Source organism: Lissotriton helveticus, chromosome 10 (genome assembly GCF_964261635.1).
Source record: "Lissotriton helveticus chromosome 10, aLisHel1.1, whole genome shotgun sequence".
Classification (NCBI taxonomy): Eukaryota; Metazoa; Chordata; class Amphibia; order Caudata; family Salamandridae; genus Lissotriton; species Lissotriton helveticus.
Window position 1 is genome coordinate 315921158 of NC_136071.1, and position 19923 is coordinate 315941080.

A 19923-nucleotide genomic window follows, 5' to 3' on the forward strand; every position below is an offset into this window, starting at 1 on the left:
ATTTTAGGGGCTTGCTGAAAAAAGTTGCTGTCCGTGAACTGGATTGTAATTGTTCATGTGACTTTATTTTTAAAGTTGAAGGCCGAATTCAGGGAACGCCGTGTGCGAGTTTACTCAAAAGTCTCTATTTCTGTTCCGGAGAGAACATCATATCATTCAGGCTTTCGAAAAAACTGTCAACAGCTTCATGGGAAAGTTCCTCTAAGTCGGAAATAGGGGTAACCATGCATTCATGCGCATGATTGTCTCCATTGACATTCTGATTTGCATTGCTGACAGAAGGTCGTACCTGTTCGATGCTGCTTTCATCTTGAACTTCACTACTCTTCAATCGCAGTGGTGAAGATTCCAGGAATGCCGTCATCAGAATTGGCAGCCTTTGAGGGCAGCACAGTGCGTGAACCTTGGTAGGAACCAACAGTGTATCTGCATCCACCGGCGCATCCGATTGTAGCGTCAGACAGGTGTCTAACACGCATTCTTCTCCGCATAGCAGACACCTTAGTACAGGTAAAACACACCTTTGCCACATTGGTCGAAATGATAGAAACCAAGTCATGTTTAGGTCTCTAAGCCGGGATAGTCCCAGGATTTTTGATATCCGGTCCCGGTATCCAATGGCTAGGATCGTATCTTCCATTGTCGCGAGAGTTTGATCTGTGACATGGGTTGCCATAACGAAAAATAAGGACTAGGAATAGGATTCCTGCAATTAGTCCCAGGATCAAGGGAAGTCCGCCAAAAATCGAATGGACGAAGTCTGGAAAAATACCCAGTATGGCTTTGAATGGTGTTAATGCCATCGAAAATACTGTCTTAAATACCTTTGAGACCCCAGTGGTATCAGAAATATTTAAGATTTCGCTCAGAATTTCCGCGAAATGTACGGGGGAATTAGTTGATAATAATGTATGTATCTCTGCAGTCGTCCTTGCGACTTGTAGATCATACGTTTCTTTAGATGACGTGAGCCTTGTAGGCGTCTGAAGAAGCACTGTTTTCATTCTGCTTAAAGTGTCTATTCGAATAGAAGTAATTTTCAGACCGGGCCATGCCCTTGCCTCCCTGTCTGGAAAGGAGCTGGGAAACAAAGAACGTCCACAGCACTTGACCTTCGCCGTCGTAGTGACGAGATAAGGAGTCCCGGGCATAAGACTACAGCATCTGCGGTCTACAATAAGAATGTAACTCCCATTATAGAGTCTTTGAAAGAATGGTTCTATTTCAGTTGCAGGTGCGCCTTGCTGGTGACATGAAAGGTTGTATGAATTCCCTTCACAGGCTCCGTGCAAACTAATACCGTTACACAGAAGCGTGCCGCTTAGTGACATAGCACAATTGTTGCCACTAAGAAACACTTTCTGTCCTTTGTTACTGACACATGCATGTGAATAGGGCAGGTTCCAAGTTGTTTTAAGGTACCCCTTTCCCAATTTCTCGTACATGCCAGCCTGTATATATTTTTGGCAGTATTGAAACCTGAAGGTTGAGATTGGAATATTTATGATTCCGTGGATTATCCATTCACTGACAGGTCGTTCTGACATTGTCAACGGTAATCTTTCTAGTTTTTCAATGCTCAAGATTGTATAATCAGCACCCTTCTGCGCCATACCGATCTGTCTATCAGTAAGGTTAAAGATTTGGAATAGTGACGTTGTGTTGATTAAACGCCAAGGCACATAGCCTGAACGCAGATTTTGTAACGTCCAGCCAAGCTGTACAATAGAACGCAATTGTGACTGACCATGTTGTAATAACAGTAAGTCTTGCGATAATATATCGATTGCTGAAGACACAATGCTGTCCAATGAAAAAATTCTGGAGGACAGAGTCATTAACCCATTGTCCACTACAGAAAGTGATTTTTCCAAATTAATACGGTCAATTTCCCATATTCTCTCTGCTGTCTCAATTTGAGTAACCTTCCAGGCCTCATTGTATGCTGCATATACAGAGGCTGCTATGAAACGCTTTTGACGCTGTTTGCGTGGTCCCATTATGAAATCACGCAAGTCAGCACCATCAGTAAGTAAAGTTAGGTGTTGCTTAATTTCAGGCAGTGTGGAAGTTTGTAGCCATTGAAGGCATAATTTGCCCACACTGTAGGTTGTTATTATCCCTGGGTGATGTCTTTGGGGATATCTAGGGTCTGGCCTGGTCATTTTGAAACCCTGTGTTTTATTCAGGAATCTATCTTGACAGTTATTTGTATCTGTGGGCCAGATCAACCATTGTTTCCAATCAGGATGTGTTCTGTTTTGGTTAAGTATATGGTTTATGTCTATTTCTTCATCTGTTTCAGAGTTATTGCTAAACATTGCTGGCTTTGGAATAGACAGGTTATTTAAATCTTTGATTTTGGCTAAGCCAAGACAGGTGGTTTGTTGAACGGTGTCATTTAAAAATATCATTTGTTCTGGGATCATGCAGGCTCTAAACAAAGCTTCTAAACCCTGTACTTGCCATTCTTTTGTGCCCCAAACACTTTTCAAATCAACATGTTTGTCCCAATAATCAAATCCAAAAGTATTCATTTTTTCAAAGAAAGAATCTGAATATATCAATTTTGTGTTGGTTATCATGGTTTTCATCCCTGTCTTGTTTGACAATTTGTAATAAAATGTTTCAGCATTAGTTATGTTAAAACCTGAAAAATATGAATATTTGCCATACACGGTTCTAGAGCTCCCTTTTGGAGGTGTAGCACAATGTTCCCATTGATTAAAATTTAAAACATTTCTAGGTTGTGCAGATTTATGCAAGAAATGGTTACCATAATGGTTATAGCAGTACATGCTGTCATAATTTGTAGAACCCTGCAAATAATCATGTTTTGTAAATTTAGCAGACATTACTAAGTCAGACATCATATTGTTTATACTTTCAAAGTCCCAATCATCAGCAAATGAGTTTGGTTTAGCAAAGTCACTCAAGGAGATCTTGATTTGGTGTGGATATTTCAGGATCTCGACCGGACCATAAATTTCATAGTCAGTGTTGTCCCAGGCTACCCCACCAGATATTGGAATTGCTGTGAAGTTTGGCTGAAGAAAGTTCTGAAGAAAGTTCTCTTTTCTCGACGTGTGAAGATGTGTGTGGTTTGAGGACCAAGTTGATGTTCTGACTTGCTGTGTCCATTTTAGCATATTTTCCCTCAATGAAGCGTCCCAAGGTAAATACCATGATGAGCCAAAGTATGAGGATAAATGCACCAAAACCCACCCAAAATTCAATCCATGGAGAAACTAGATATGTTTCTTTCAGTTGTTTCAAAAGTTCCTTAGCTTTGTCTTTAAAGGATTTTGATGATGGCTGTGTCTTTTGTTCGCTGAAGCCTTCAGAGGAATCATCGAAGTTGATGAAGTAACCGGATGCAGTTCTGTCAATTGTTCCAATTGGTTCAGGATTTTTGTTTCTCGCATTTTCACTTGGTACTTCTGTATAGATTGGTGTGTCTCTGCTAAATGTCTTTATTTGGGTTTTCAGAGGTCTAAGTTCTATTGCATTGTTGCATAGTCCTTGTTGTTCTTCTGTAGGCGTTTCGAATGTGATGAGCCTCTTTGATAGGACCTCTGTACTGGTAGCAAACCTTGGTGTTCTGCTACTTATTGGGAGTCCACTTGGCCTACTGTTGGTTATCGGCCACATGTTGTGGTTTTACCAGGTCGATGGATACAACTCGGTTCTCCTTTTTTCCAGCAAGTGGCGGTAGTACAACTGATCTTGTCCCGTTGACAGACAATACAGGAACTGCTTTTCTGTAAGAAGGCCCAAATTCCTTCTTTACCGCGATCTTCTCCCTGACTAGATCCCCGACTTTTGGAATCCAGACAGGTCTTGCTGGGACAGGTGGTGATTCTTCAGTGGTCGTTGGCTGTTCTTTCAACTGTATGTTGCTCAGGTCTTTTCTTGTTTTGTTTAAGTCCTGCAAAATAGCCAAACGGTCTTTGACATCAAAGCTTTTTTCTGTTACCACTGAAGTCTGACTATCAAGGTCAGAGATCAACATCCTAGTTCCGAATAATAATTCGTACGGACTGAATCCCTTCAGAGAATTTCTTGGCAAGTTATTTAGACTACGTTGGACACTTATTAGATGTTTGACCCACCCAGCTCCCGAACCTAATATCCTTTCTATTATAGATTGCTTTCTGTCTTGGTTTTTTCTTTACACCATCCCATACCCTCAGGAAGGAAGTGAGAAGATTCCCGCTGGGCTGTGCTCATTTGGCCATTCTTTCCCCCCCCAGGCTGGATTGCCTGAGAAAAGGAAAAAAAATGGTCGAACGTAGCATGCTCTTAGCGTATATGCCAATTAGACTCGCAAATCTTGTATAACAGTCCGGACGTCAGCCGAGTGCTGTGGATCTACATTATAAGTGGGAACTAGCCTGTATATGTTAATCGCAAGCCATTCTTTTTAGTGGTGATGTTATCTGCCTTGATACGACGAGGTATTAAACTGCTTCTCTCCCCACTGCGATCTCTGTTGCAGTTTGGGCAGTTTTTTACAAACATGGTGTAGTGCAGGCTCATGCCTGGCCACCAGTACCGTGATTGTAATTCTTCCAGAGAATCTTTTAATTTAAGGTGTCTGAGACCCTCGCCCATGTGTGCGTCTGCGATTAACAAGTTTCTCCTGTCCATGTTTGGAATCACTCTATCCCCCACTCCAGGGATTCGAGCAAAAGGAATGGAGTTTGCATCTATGATGTATGTGTAATTGAGTGGATAGTTGATCGGTAACGCCGAGCAGTCGCCTTTTGATGACGTTTTTACTGCCAGCAATGTTTCGCCGTCAATGTATTTTAATGTACGCTTTTTTCGATCTACGGGAGCCGGTTTACTGGCTGCCGCTGCGGCTGTTTCAGCCAATGAATTCCCTACAACGTGAACGCCATCACGCTGATGACTCAGTGAGTGTGTCACGTGAGTCTTTGGTAGTTCTTTTTTCAAAAGAGCTACCTGTTCCCAGAGCAATCTCTGCTTTATTGGTGCATCTGTGTCATCTTTGTAATCGTTCTGAATCCAGGTCTGCAAATCCTTGTTATATGCTTTGACGCAGAAATATGAATCTGACACTATAAGTGTCGGGAATTCGCGATCCGCATTATCTAGCGCCATTTTCAAAGCTAATATTTCAGTTTGTAGTTCTGAATTAGTTTCTACTGAGTGTGATTTTGTTAATAGAGGTCTTAGTTTACCTCCGTGCCACACTTCTTTTGTAATCTCACATGTGGGATTGTATGCATGTTCTCCCCAAACGGAGGGTTGAGCATGTCCGTCTGTATAGATTACACAGGCGTAATGTCGTAGAGGCAGAATGTCGATTGGCAGAGGATACGTTTTTTCATATTTTAGATTTTTTAATTCTTCTAGTTCTGGATCAAAGAAGTAATATACTTTGTCCGTTGTGATTGAATTTACCCATTGTAACCATTCTGGATCCAATGTTGTTGTTGGTAAATTACACGGTGTTGTTAATGCCTCAAAAGCTGATTCTGCTGTTCTGACTGTGATATGTCTACCGTCAGCTATGTCTTTTTCTCCAGCTATTGCGGTTTGAACTGCTTGAACAATTTTTCCTTTGTTGTTGAATCTCTGTTCAGCTTTTGTGTACAAATGTGATTTAAATGCAATTGGTACCTTATCTCCCTCATTAGAGGTTAGGTATGTGAATCCGTATTTCCCTGGGATGACTCGGATCACAAGGTTGCGTGTATTATCACGGGTTTCTAATTTTGTTTTAATTAGCATGTCTGTTTGTAAGGATCTCAAAATTTCTGTGTGTGCTTGAGTCCAACTGGATCTTTTAAAGTCTGGTTTAATTAGATCGTAAAGGGGTTTGACCCTTTCTGCGTAATTTGCAATATATGTTCTTCCGAAATTTAGGAAGCCTAGAATTGACTGTAGGTTTTTTAGTGTTTTAGGAGCTTGGATTACGGCACATTTCTCTAGGAAATTGTCTGCCAGGCTTTTGCCTTCACTTGATAACTCATATCCTAAGAATAGGACCGTCAGATGGGCAATTCTGGACTTTTTGAAGTTGAATTTGTAACCCTCTGCAGCGAAACCAAGTATTATGGTGTTCACTCTTTTCAAGTGAGTCTCCAAGTCATCATCTGTTAAGTAAATGTCATCGACATAAGATAATGCTTCATCATCATATAGTTGTAGTAATTCTGTTACTCTCGCTGAGAATACCCCCGGGCTATTCTTGTACCCCTGGGCTAACCGACAGAATTGTTTTTGAGTGCCATTTACTGAAAATGCAGTTAAATATCTGCTCTCTGGTGCTATGTTTTGACAAAAGAATCCATTGGAGATGTCCAAAGTTGTTTTGTATTTTTTGCGCACTATGTTATTCATTAGTGCAGCACTGTGTGAGTTTTGCACTGCAAAAGTTTTGCAACATGTGTTAAGGTGTCGGTAATCCAAAACTAGACGATATGAATTGTCTGGTTTGGAGACCGGAAACAAAGGATTGTTCATTTGTGAGGTGCAAGTTTCAACCACCCCTTGGTATTCTAGCTGATCTAGTATTTCATTTACTTGTTTTTTAGCTTCTTGCTTAATTGGGTACTGCCTTTGTGCAGTAGGTTGTGATTTTAACTGGACTTTGTGAGGAGGAGAATCCTCATCCCATCCTACATGATTTTTATATAAAGCAGGTGCTAAGGCCACTGCCCACTTTCTAGCAAGTGTATATTTTTTATGAATCGGTATTTGATTCGAGAAGGCAGGCATAATTACTTCTTCGCCATGAGGGCACTCCCTGACAAACTCCGGTGGCCAGTCTTTTTCAGCTAGAAGGATGTCATAGCCCTTGGATAGGTTATCCCAAAATAGTCCCCTTATTTTCCTAGTCTTATCTCCCTCTATACGTAATGTTATCTCGTATATTTTGTGGGGCTTGCTAACTCTGGTGTCTGCAGTTTCCACTTGAAGGTATTCATTCGTGTCCACTGTCTCCAGATGATTCATAAGGACTTTGCGAGCTATGCTCACCTCTGCTGCGCTGTCTAGCATTGTCTGAGCCCATTCTCCGTTTTTCAGTTGTGTCCTCAGTATTCTCGGCATTGTTAACTACCTTGATACTGGCTACCTTCTTTTTTGGAAATTGTGATTTCTTTTTCAGTTGAGCAGGTTCCTTGTCTTTGGACTTGGCGTGCTCTTCTGATCGTCCTCTTCTTTCCGATTTCTGCGAGGAATTCTGAAAAGATTGAGAGGGACGTGTATCAATGTCTTGATATCTATCAGGTTTTTTAATATTATCCCTATTTCTAAGGTTATATCTATTCCCAGAGGGTTCACTCTGAGGTGACCTTTGTCTCGGGTTTGGAGATTTCTCTCTTCGCCTAGGAGACCTTCCTCTGGACTGGAATTTCTTTTCTTTAGGATTGGATTGTTTATTTCCATCCCAGTTCTTTTTTGGTGAATTACTATTAAAAAATATTTTTTCTGGACTTGTAGTCAGTTGCGGTTTTACTGGTATTCCACCTAGACTATCTCTGCCTAGTTCTTCATAGGATTTTTCTATGATTCTGGCAATTTCGGCTGGTTGGTCTGCTATATCTGTCTCTTTTAACCTCTGGCGGATCGTCACGTTTGCTGCTTCACCTTTTATGTTGGCTAGTAATATAGCCGAGACTTGCTTGAAGTCTTTCAGTAATTTCATACCAAGAGTTAAAGCAGGTTCTGGACCGTATTCATCTTGAATTTGTTTTAGCACATCTGGTATTACCGAAATGGATGGAACACCGTGCGTTTTTGTATAGATGGAAGCAAAGACTGTACCCCAAGTGTCACAGTCCTCAATGTGTGGTGCGATTCCCATTGGGAGACATATAGTCAGAATCCTGTGTTTTTCCAGCGGGGTGGTGTCAGGAAACACCGCCTCTATTTGGGTAATTTTCTGTGCCAACCAGAATGGTATTTGTTCCCGTTTAGCTGGAACTTTACCTAGGCAGGATTGGATGTTCTGTGGTGTAATTTTATTTGTGTTCCCCTGGTGAGGGGTCAGCTGTGGAAGTTTAATCGCTGGCTGAATTGTTGAAGTCCGCATTACATACTGAACTAATTGTCTGTGAATTTTTAGTAGTTGTTTTAGCTGTATTAACAGCTCTGCTGCAGGCATTCTTTCGATGTCTGGATGTGGTGTGTATCCGGCTAGGACCGGCCACGTTGCTCCTGGTCTTCCTAAAGGACCGAGCCTTGTAATGTGATTGTTATGTTTTAGGGCGCCATCAAATAAGAGCAAATGCTCTTGGAATTTGAGTGGTACTTCCACCTCCTCGAAAGGAGTGTACTCATTAGGAGGTTCCTCTACTTTGTAATAGTGGAAGTACTTTGTTACAGCATTTGCTGCTGGAAAATGTATCCATGTATAGTATACCTCTGTCTGCCGATATTCGTGTGCCTCGATTACGAATATGACTGTACCACCTCTAGGTGTCAGTCCATTTTCTATAAGTTTTAGAGTTATAGCTCTCCTTTTGGCGACCTGGATGAGTATTATATCCGGGTCTGCATCGAGTGCTGTAGTATCAGCTGCTGCTATTTCAGTAGCTAATCTAATTGCCTCTCTTTCTCCATCACTGTCTCCCATTTTACAGACAGGATGGTATTATGTCTATTTGCAGATCAGGTTTCTTTATGGAAACAGAGATTAGATGCACAATATTCTGGAACTGTTTTATCCTTCAACGTTGACTAGACCAAGAACCATACATAGGAGTTCCCTCCTGCGAGGTTTTGGAGGATATTATAACCTTTCACCCACTCCAGACGTCTTTGGAGTATTTGGGAAAAGGGGTCTGAGTGAGAAAGCACGACTGAGTTACTCTAAATGTCTTACGTTAGTTTTATCGCCCTTTCCAAACGCGTTGGGCGCCATGTAGTGTAGCTCCTATTTTCCCAATAGGCTCTGCGCATTGGAATAGTACCTACAGCAGTAAAGGCCTAGGCCAGACGTTAACTAGGTCTACTACTGTCGATACTAGACTTAATTTTTGGGTTTGCCAGCTAAGCTCAGAGTTCGCTAGAAACTTTCTCGAATGTTCAAGGAAGGATGAACTCCCCTGATTAGACAAGAAGGGATTTAGTTTCTGACAACCATAGAACATGACAACTTTGCTCTCCCCTAATCAAGAGTCAATCTCGAGAGTCGTGTGAGCACAAGGCAATTATTTTACTCAGTCAGTACGTGCATTCTTAGTCTCATCAGAATGTAGAGAAAAGGAAGAGACGGGCGTGTTCAATAAAAGATGTTATTTATTGATCAGTCTCTTTTCTCGTACAAGAGAAATGGATCGATATTATTGCAATACTCATAGTTAAGTAAAGTGCATACATTAGAAGCAATAGTATAAAATAATACTGTAAAAACATTGATATGGTTTCTGAGCCATATGATGTTTAAAATGATTAAAATATATTTACATACACATATACATTTGGACTAAACGTACTCAACTGGTGTTTCTAAATACGCCTACCCCGTGTACCTGACCTAAGTCTAATGCGTGGGCGGGAATAGAAAGTTACAGTTTAAGTTAAGTTTGTTTTTGCCAAGTGAATAACTAAAGAATTCTCTAGGAGGGGTTATTCAGTTCTGTACCTGGAATTTAGGATGAATGAGGAATAGTATCTCTTTCTCTGCTCTCGATATTCCAGGCTGCCTGCGAGGGCTGCCCAGAAGCGCCGGTGCTGGGTCTCTCGGCTTGAGATAGCAGCGCGTCTCTCAGCGCGTCAGGAAGGCGGGGCTGCTGCCTGCGGGGTCTGCTTCTGCTCTCGGCTTCGGCAAGTATGGCTGCTCCGTCTTGTCACCACGCGTGTGTTTGCATAGGGCAAGGTCGGCAATATTTATACCTTAAAGGTGCCGAGATTGACGTAAGGATGGACATAGGTACGTCAATAAAGATGTCATACGACTTGCTCGTTAGCACATTCTTTACTAAAGTTCTCTGTGAAATCAAAACAATGGCCGCACGGATTATCCAGGTTGTCATAGGTTTGATTTGTTATGAGAACGTCGTATGCCTTATCAGGGGCTGGAGGAATGTCGCTTGTCTAATTAGATCTCAAGCGTTATGACCTAATCAGATAACACGTTCCTGTGCCGTAGTGTGACTGCGTCAGATAACGGTATCTGCATCATGGGGGTTTTCTTGCCTCATGGGCTGACTGTTAGTTAACTAGCTAGTAAGTTTAACCAGAATAGGGTCAGGAATAGGGGGATCGAATCAGAACCTATAGAAATACACGACAGTACAATTAGGCCTGATTCGCAAGAATTGCCCATATTGCAGGTTAGGTTGTCTTTTAGTTTCCTGGTGTGAAAACTTTTATAATGTAGGGCATTGTTTTGGTCTGTGGATTTGGTATACAGAGTAGTAATTAATCCATCTTCAGAGGGTCTGACCTCAACATCTATGAAAGTGAGGTTGCTTTTACTGTGTGACAAACTGAATTGAATATCATGGCTTCTATTGTTCAGCCAGGTGTAAAATTCCATGATAAATCTGTGAGTTGGCTCCAATTGAACTCTTAACAGAATTGGCTTCTTCTACTGATTACACACGAGGAGAACTTGAGGTATTTTTACCATGGGAATCCAACCAGAATACAAAAGAGAGAAGTTGCTTATTGTCAAAAGACTAATACATTGTCCCCCATTACCATTTGCAGAACCAACCATGTCCCGGTCCTGAGGAGAACCCCATCAAAGTAGGTGGTTCAAAATGTGTTGGTCTAGTACCTGGGGAAGAGTACCCGCAAGAAACCATCCAGCTTTTGGTAATATTGGCAGATCACCTTTTCCACCAATACAAACAATTAAGCATAAACCGGCAGGAAAAGACTTTCTTAAAAATAGGAATTGTTTATTCCGCTTTATGTTTGCACTTTTCAAATAGACTTCTCTATGAATGGTTGATCTCACTGTTTATTTGATTGAACAATACAATTGTTATGTTCTGTAATTATATGTTCACATATTATTGTCATGTTGATTGTTTAACATTTGAATCTTTCTTTTTTCCAATAAAAAAGATTGCCCTTTATAAACACATGTAAGAAGATGTTCCAAAATGTCCTTGAGTGAAATGTGAAATAAATCGCAAGGGCTAATAAAAATGAAAATATTGGTCGTTTTAATGCAGAGTCATTATAACAAACAGGCAACTAAATACTTAGTTTGATTTTACAACTTTGGAAAAGTGGCATTTTCAAAATTGTAATATAAAATCTGACTTCCCCATTAGTTAGAATATTAAATTCCAACCGCAGAGACACCAAACATGAATTAGTCATCTCTTCCCATTTGGAAATTATACTTATAAAATGGTAATAAGGCACTTCCAATGTAATCCTGTGGGAGAGATAGACCTTGCAAAAGTGAAAAATGAATTTAATAGTTTTTCACAAGTAGGACATATAATTCCTAAAAGTATGTTCTCCATTTTAAATACATTGCACCCATTACTCTGGGCAGTCCAAGACCTACACTAGGGGTGACTTATAAGTCACTGAACTGACACATGGGGATCCCTTCTCCTCATCTGCGCAACACCTAAACTTAACTTGATCACAGATGCATCCTAGTAGGCATACAGTACCACAATGGCAAACAATATGATGTGGCCCATTCTACCCCCTGGATCAAAATTCTGACTTCAATTCAAGGAAAACTCTGGCCATCAGAACAGCAATCAAATGATCCCACTGGCTGCTGTAAGAGTCCAGAGCCAGGCCACAGGATATTTAAGGGCCTCTGTGCTCTGTGTTTTCTCAGAGTCGGGGCAGCTGCCCTAGGTTTCAGCCATCCTTTTCCTGCTACATTCACTGTCAGTCATGGGGTGGTAGCCAGAGACTTGTCACTCAGCCTAAGGTATATACCCTGAGGCTGAACAAGTGCCTTGGGAGCCACGACTTCCAGGGGAAACAACCACGCCCCTTAAGAGTGACACACTTTGTGGTGAGCAGGGGTTTGCATACAGCAGGTCTCCAGTCCTCCGTCTCTGTGACAGTGCAGGGAGTTCCCCCAAGGCCAGAAGTGTTCTCACGAAGGTCAGTCTTTGGACGCTCAGTTCTCAGAGAATGCAACCCCTGACCCACTCGTCCTCCCACTGTAGACTGTTTCCACCTCCATCTGGGCCTCTGCACCCTTTGCTGTGGAGCAGTACCCTCAGAGAACTGAACTGGTAGGGTGCCTTTGGCAACTCCCCAAACCAGTTCTCCTGACACTGTGAAGCTCCGTCCAGCAGGTCACCCTGCATGTGCATCAACTAGGAGCAATTCAAGCACTGGGGCTAGAAATGGGGCACCCTGGGTCTCTCCCCACCATACCCTCCCCTCCTATTCTTAGAAGGGACATGGGATGCCTTTCACCCCACTCTATACTGGTAACTTTCTGGGTCACTGTGTAGCTCCCCCTCACTCTGTTGGGGCAAACCTGAGCCACCCCTCCTTAGGATCACTCCCAATGCCTTTCCAGATACTCTGTTACTAACCCAGAAATATGCATCCTTTGCAATCTCCCTGATGTTAGTAAGCATGCAGTCAACCAGGTGTTGGCATAGCTCTGGAAAACGGTGACTCAACATTTCCTCTCTGGCGATCACATTGTACAGCCACATACAGGTATTTACTACACCACCCTTCATCCAACCATCCATTGCCTTAAACCAGTAACCAGCAAAATCCCCCAGGAGTGGTGAGACAGTTCATGACTGTCTCTGAACCTCAATCTGTACTCTCCGGTCCCTCTTCTCTAGGGCACACCCGGTATATACCTCCGAAGGCCAGCTCCCCAGTCCTCGCCAGGAATACTGTGCATCTCTACAACAACTTTATGTGCCTCAAGTCACATGTTTCTGTCATCGGCACCTCAAAGTCAGGCACCCACGGGCACATGCATCGAGGTAATCCTTTGCGATTATAAATAGCGAATTTTAAGCATAAGCTAATTAGTAATCGCAAATGCTTATGCATGAAGGAATCGCAAAAATTTTTGCAAATGCTTAACATTCCCTAATAGCGAATCACAAATTGTGATTCACTATTAGGGAATGCATTCTCATGCATTCCCATGGGCCTATAGGCCCATGGGACTGCATGGGAATGCATTCGTAATTTGCGATTACCAAATTGGTAATTGAAAATTGGGAATGCAATTACAAGGATGCTAGGGGGCCTAAGGCTCCCCTGATGCACCCCCAAAAAGGTAAGTGTGCACATGTGGCGCAAATGTGTGTGTGCCACATGGCACTTTGAAAAATGCACTTTTGTGCATTTTTTCAAAGGTTTCAAAAATTACCATCAACTTGAAACTGATGGTAATTTGCAATTGCTATTGCAATTCCTATTGCAAATTGCAATTCCCTAAATTAATTTTCAAATTGGGTAATCCCAAAAATGGTGATTACCTGTTTTGCGAATGCAATGCCTTTGATGCATCGGAAAAGGCATTTTACTGGTCGCAAACGGGCCGATTCTGCAAATTGGTCCATTTGCGACCGGTAAAATGTTTGATGCATGAGCCCCCAAGTTTCTAAGTATGTTGACCTTTCCTTCAGCACTGGACACTTTATTTTCACAGCCACCATTCCTGCTGGACTCTAATAGCTGTTTGCCCTTCACATCCAGCTCTTTATGACTCAGTTCATGAGTCAACAACATTTTTATTTTTTCCAAGGCTCTTTGTGGCTCAGCTTTCCTTTGTTCTGCCTCTGTGGCCAGTTTCTCCTATGCCAAGGCCCTCTCAGTCCTGCTCCCCTCCACCAGGGCACTTTCAGTGTCAGCTTTTCTCAATTGTGCAGACAGTTGGGCCAGCTGCACCCTCAGGTCCCTGTCAGCCTGTCTGTCCATCAACTCCTCAGGAGACAGGGGCATAGTTACAAGAACTGACGCATTGACATCAATGCATCAGATTTCTTGCACCTGCCAAAAATGTCCTAGTGGTACCATATCTGCACTGTATTTACAATACAGTGTTCCATGCCGCAAGGATTCTTGAATGAGTTAGAAATTCTGATGCCTCCATTGCCACTAAAGTGACGCATTGCTAGAGTAGGTCGTAGGAGTGACGCAACTTCAGCAATGTGTCAGAACACAGAGGCGTCTCATGTTAAAAAGCCATGCGTCAATCCTTACGCCTGTAGTGTGATGCAGTGAAAAGTTGTGAATTTCGCTACGTTAGTGCTACATGGCCTTGAATGTGGGAACACCTACCCCACATACACTATACTTGGTGCAGGCATAATGTACCGCAGGTCTCTACAAATGAGCACATTGGGTCCAATGCATCAGTAAATATGGATTAGTATGTAAAACTGATTGTGCCACTGCTGCGTTCAAAAAACGACATTGCGGTGGTGCTAGCTCCTTGTAAATATGTCCCAGGGTGTGAGAGGAAACACTACTTCCTGTGTTGGATGCTGCGGTGGTGCTAGCTCCTTGTAAATATGTCCCAGGGTGTGAGAAGAAACACTACTTCGTGCATTGGATCCAGCAGGGGACTCCATATCTGTGGGCTCCCCCTCTCCAGAGGAGCCATTGTCAAGTCACTTTCCTCCTCCTCATCCTTCTCAGGGCCACCACCCTTTTGAGGCCCTGATTCTGGGGCTAGAAGTAAGCAGGTCTCTACCTTCCCTCGCCCTAGAGCTGCAAAGTAGTCCTCCTCAAACCCTTCCTCAGGATCATCACCCTCTTTGTCCAATGTTGAAGCCTCCGACCAGCATGCATCCTCATGAGAATACAGGGCTGTCTGAAAGATCCCGCTTAGTGGACCTCTTCCCCAAAGTCAGACCCGGCTCCTTGCAGAACTCCTTCATCCCCTGTATAGAGTAGTATGCTAGGCAGTAGAGATCCAGGAAAAGTAAAGTCCACATTTGTAAAGCGCACAATCACCCGTAAGGGTCTCTAGGCGCTGGGGGCCGTCGGGAAGATTAAGCAAACTATTGCCCAGAGTCACATGGTGCTGGGCTAACCTGCCGCCGGAGCTGGGGATCGAACCGTGATCCCCAGATTAAGTCTGGCAAGGTATCATAGGTGCAACAACAAAAGTGTCCCAAGTGTATGAGGGTGAAGCAGGAATCAACATTTGAATAAAAGACCAAATGAGCGACAAAGGAGAGAAAAACCATAATGGTCCTTTGAACAAGATGGTAATATACATCCTATCACTGTATGCCACTGCACAAATAAAAGTCTTACCCTCACTGCTGATCACTCATGTTATAAATCGGGATGTTACTTGACTAGCGTGTGAGCCCTGGTCAATCAGCAACCACAATCCTAGTCAGGGAAGCCACAAGCAAACCCCAATTTAAACTGTGCCCAACCTCCTGGTAGCTTGATTGGCACAGAGCAGTCAAACTTAACTTAGAGGCAATGTGTAAAGTATTTGTGCAATACTTTGAACAGTAAAACAGTAAAAACACTGCCCAAAAAGATCCTACACAGGTTAGAAAAACAGAGCAAAGTTAAATAAATAAAACAAGACTAAAACACCAAAAATCCTATCAGTAGAACAGGAGTTCTGAAGTTTGAACAAATAAAGTAAAAAATTGTGCTTAAAAGCATCATTTGCCAACCAGGGATATCTGGTCACATGGAACTGGGTCAAAGTCAAAAGTTCAGGTCAACTGCTGTGCCAGGAGAGACCCATTAGCTTACAACAGCTCACCGTGACGAAAGTGTGACTATAGGGAGCTGTTCTCACTCCCCCGCCAGTTCAAGTTAATACTTTTAATGAACTTGGTTCCTCATGGAGAGCAAGGGGCTCTATCACTTTTAAACCTGAGCAGTTACTCAGAAGGGTGGCTTACCCATAACCCTTGATCATAAGGAGGTAGGGTCAGCACCCTAGGGATAATCTTTTTGTTGTGAGTCCTGATGAAAGTAGAGGGGTTGGTGCCTCATTATAAGCTCCCCATACCACCATCCACTGGTCCTCGTGTGACCATTCTTTTACTGTTGGTCAGGGACTGTTTATTAGGGTACGCAATATTAAATGTATGATAGGGACTTCCTGATACCAATTGTAATCACTGTTTCTGCTTTTGTTCACACCTGTGATCCCACAGTATTGTCATTTATGTTGTATTGTCTTCCCCCTCCCTAATGCTCCACCTCCTGCGTTGGTCTGCGTGGAGGTGTGTTAGCAGCCCTATGATGAAGCATGACAAAGCTTGCTGTGTGTGAGGGTAGTTTTAACACACGTGTGCTCCCCCTGACTAGCTTAACAGTTTATTTTTTCTAAGTCCCGCTTCTATTTTGTGTTTGTGACAACTGTGATGGAGCACAGGCTGGATATAGTCCCAAATTAGTCTGGCTGGAGGTTTACCGTCTCCGCTTTTGAGCCAGGAGTCCCCTTCATGTTGGAGAGGGTTGTGGTGAGCAAGGAGAGCTTCACTGGTGTTGGTTGGCATGGCACAAAAAGCAGGTTAGGTGTCACAGACAGGTAGGCTGGAGCTTCGCATTGCTGGTTTTTGGTGCGGGTTCTTTGGTTCTGGTGCAAACTGACCCGTTTGCAGTGAAGAAGAGCAGCTGGGTCCAGGAAGAGTTTGGGGAGTCCTTTATCATATCCCTGAAGCTCAGATCAGTAGTCTATCAGACTTGCCCTTTAAGTCACTCTCGGGTCCTGGGTTCAAGATGAAGTTGCATGTCCATTTCTTCTTCCCCAGGCAAGAGGGAAGCAGGTCAGCACAAAAGGGAAGTAATTCCTTTAGCACAGCAGTCCAACAGAGTCGCAGTATTTGCAGAAGCACAGCAGTCCTTCTTCTTGGCAGAGTATTTAAAGGTCCAGAAGTGCACTGAACAGTTGCTGTCTGTGGGAGCTGGCTTTCTATATACTGTACGAAAATAAGATATTGTTTGCAGAGAGTCCAGTGAATCCCTAGAGGCATAACAGAGGTTAAATAATATTATACCAATGCTCTCTTTTGGGGTAGTGTGGGTGTACAGTTAGGCTTATCAGAAGGCAGTGTTGAGCATTTGTGGTACACAAAGTGACAATAAATAACACACACTAAGGGCCAGATGTAGGTAATTCCTATTTACCGACTCCTAAATACCGAATCATACCGATTCGGTATTTAAGAGTAGGTAAATAGGAAGGAGGCATATGTAGGTAATCCTTCTTTCCTAATTACCGAATCGGTAAGATTCGGTATTTACCGATTCTGTAAATACCGAATCGGTATTTCAAATTGATTCCTATGGGCCTTGAAGCCCATAGGAATCAATGGGAAAAACAGATTCGGTATTTACAGAATCGGTAAATACCGAATCTTGCAAGGGTGCAGGGGGTGTCACTTTGACACCCTCTAGCACCCCAAGTACAGGCTTGTGTGACATGTGGCACACATACATGCCCTAAGGGCATGTCTGTGTGTCACATTGCACAGGTGTGCATGCACAGATCTGCATGCACACCTGAATTCGGTATTTTACCACCCAATAGAATTGGGTGGTAAAATCATGACGCTTAAGGGCCTGTGGCACTCTTAGGAGTGTCAGCTACATATGGATTTACAGAATCGGTATATTTACCGAATCGGTAAAATACTGAAGTGGTAAATTTACTGAATCTGTAAATATAACGATTCTGTAAATAACGACCCACCTACATCTCAAAAGCCAAATACCGGTCGGTAACAGCCGGAATCGTCCGTTACCGACCGGTATTTGGCTACCTACATCTGGCCCTAAATGAATAAATCCGGGACCAATTTCTAAAGATAACACTTGATTATATTTATTTGGCAGAATCACAGAACTTTATCATAGGTAAATATGTTTTTCAATAAAAAAATACTTTTCCATTCCAAAAATGGACACACACTGCAATTTTCAGACTTTGCAATGCTAACCAGTGGGAGGAAGAAAGTATTCAGCATACATAGGGATAACATTGACTTACAAGACCAGTCTTCGGAAGTTAAGGTCAATATTGGGCAAGGTTCAGTTCAGCACCAGTGATGTACCCCCAGGGGCACAGGGGCAGACGGGTGCAGGTTTGAAAATTCGAGGTCGGGTGCCCAATGCTAATCAATGGGGATTGGGGGCAATCGTTGGTCATAGGCTACTTACACGTAAGTAGCAGTGGCTTGGGGAGGCCAGTCTCCAGTGGTTGAAGCAAGCTTTGGGCATTGACAAAGCAGCACCAACACTGCACTAACAGTGGCATAGAGGCGGCCAGGAACAGGGTGCCAACAGAGAGTTGGGTGGCCAATGAAAGTCAATGGAGAACAGCCAAATCGAACAAAGGCTGCAGGCTCAGGCCAGGAAGCCGATAACAGGAAGCCTACAGCTGCAGAGGTAAGCTGTGATGCTCGGGATGAAGGGACACCTTTGGTCCTCTTCACCAAGGCCCAGGGTAGATGGGTACCTTTGGTGTCAGAAATGGCTTACCGGAGCAGGTTGTGGTTTGGTGGGGGTCTCGTGCAGAGGCTGCAGGTGACATTGAGGATTCCAGGAGATGTCATCTAACCATGGGCTCAGGCTCTGGAGCACTGGGGAAACTTGATGGAACCAGTGGGCCATTTTGGCTCTGGCTGGAGGCGTTGGGTGCAGAGGTGGCACCAAGGGCAGGCTTCACAGTTTTTCTGGTCAAATACACCTTTCTTTGAAAATGGTTGTTTGGTGAACAGTTATTTGAAGTCTTGATCTTTATTGTCAGCAGCCAGTCCTCCCAGGATTCTGGAGGTCTCTGGGCTGCAGGATGAGTCGTTTTTTTGTGCAGGATTGTTGAGGGCTGCAGTCAGGCGGGTTCAAGTCAGTTGGTCTCAACAGCCTTCTCTGCTGGTGTGGCTCTGTAGTGTCAGGCTTTTCTTAGGAAATCTGGAACTGAAGTTAAGGGCTCAGGGGGGCCACCTAGATACTACATTTAGGGGTGTTTAAAGGGAATGCCAGGTAGTAGCCAAACGGCTATTTACTTTAAACTTCACTTCACCCTCTAAAGCTTGACCTCATGGTGGGTGGGCATAATCCTGATTGGAGGAGTCCCACCATCATCATACTGGTGGGCAATAAAAAGTGTACTTCACCTCGCCTCCAGCACCTGAGGGGTAGAGTGGGCTTAAGGGGGAACACCTCCTATTCTTCATGAGTTTTCCCACCTATCCTCCCTCCAAAAAGGGGGTTAGGACAGGAAGGGGGCTTGCTCTGTCTAACAAGAGAGGCTGGGTCGCATTACAGTGGCAGCAAAGCCTTTGAAGCTCCCCCTCAGATTGCTCTTCCTGACCAAGGGGAGGTGTGTACACCTCCACCCAGGAAAAACCATTGTTCCTGGCCTCAGAGTGTTCAAGCACTCTCCCCAGGAGTTCAGAACACTGGTGGAAGCATGCTGGCTCAGGCCATTTGGTGACCACACTAAGGATTGGTAGGATTCAGGGGCCCCCTCTAAGGGGTCCTCTGTGTGCATATTTTAATAAATCTGATACTGGAAACCCTGGAGGTTTATTATGCTGAGATGTTTGGTACCAAACATCCCATATTTCAGTGAAGTCATCATGGAGCTGGGGACCTCGTAATGACGAGTGTCCAGCCCATGTACAACTATGACTTCCCTGGTCACTTACAATATCCAGGAATTGACAAGGAGATTGCAGGGGTATATCTGCTCATGCAGATATGCCCTTACAGGAGATATAGTGTATCTTGCCTTAGGGCTAAGGCCTGCTAGAGAGGTGTCTTACCTATATCTCATACATGTCTATGAGCATGGCACAGAGGGATTTATGCCATGTTGACGCTTCAATTTTGTCTGCACCAAGACACACAGGCTGCAGTGGCAGTGAGCATTTGCTTGGTGAGGGGTCTATTAGGGTCAAACAATTCGTGCTTCAGCCTTTAGTGACCCTTTTTAACCACAAGGACTAGGAGTGCCTACTACCAGGGACTTATATGTGAGCC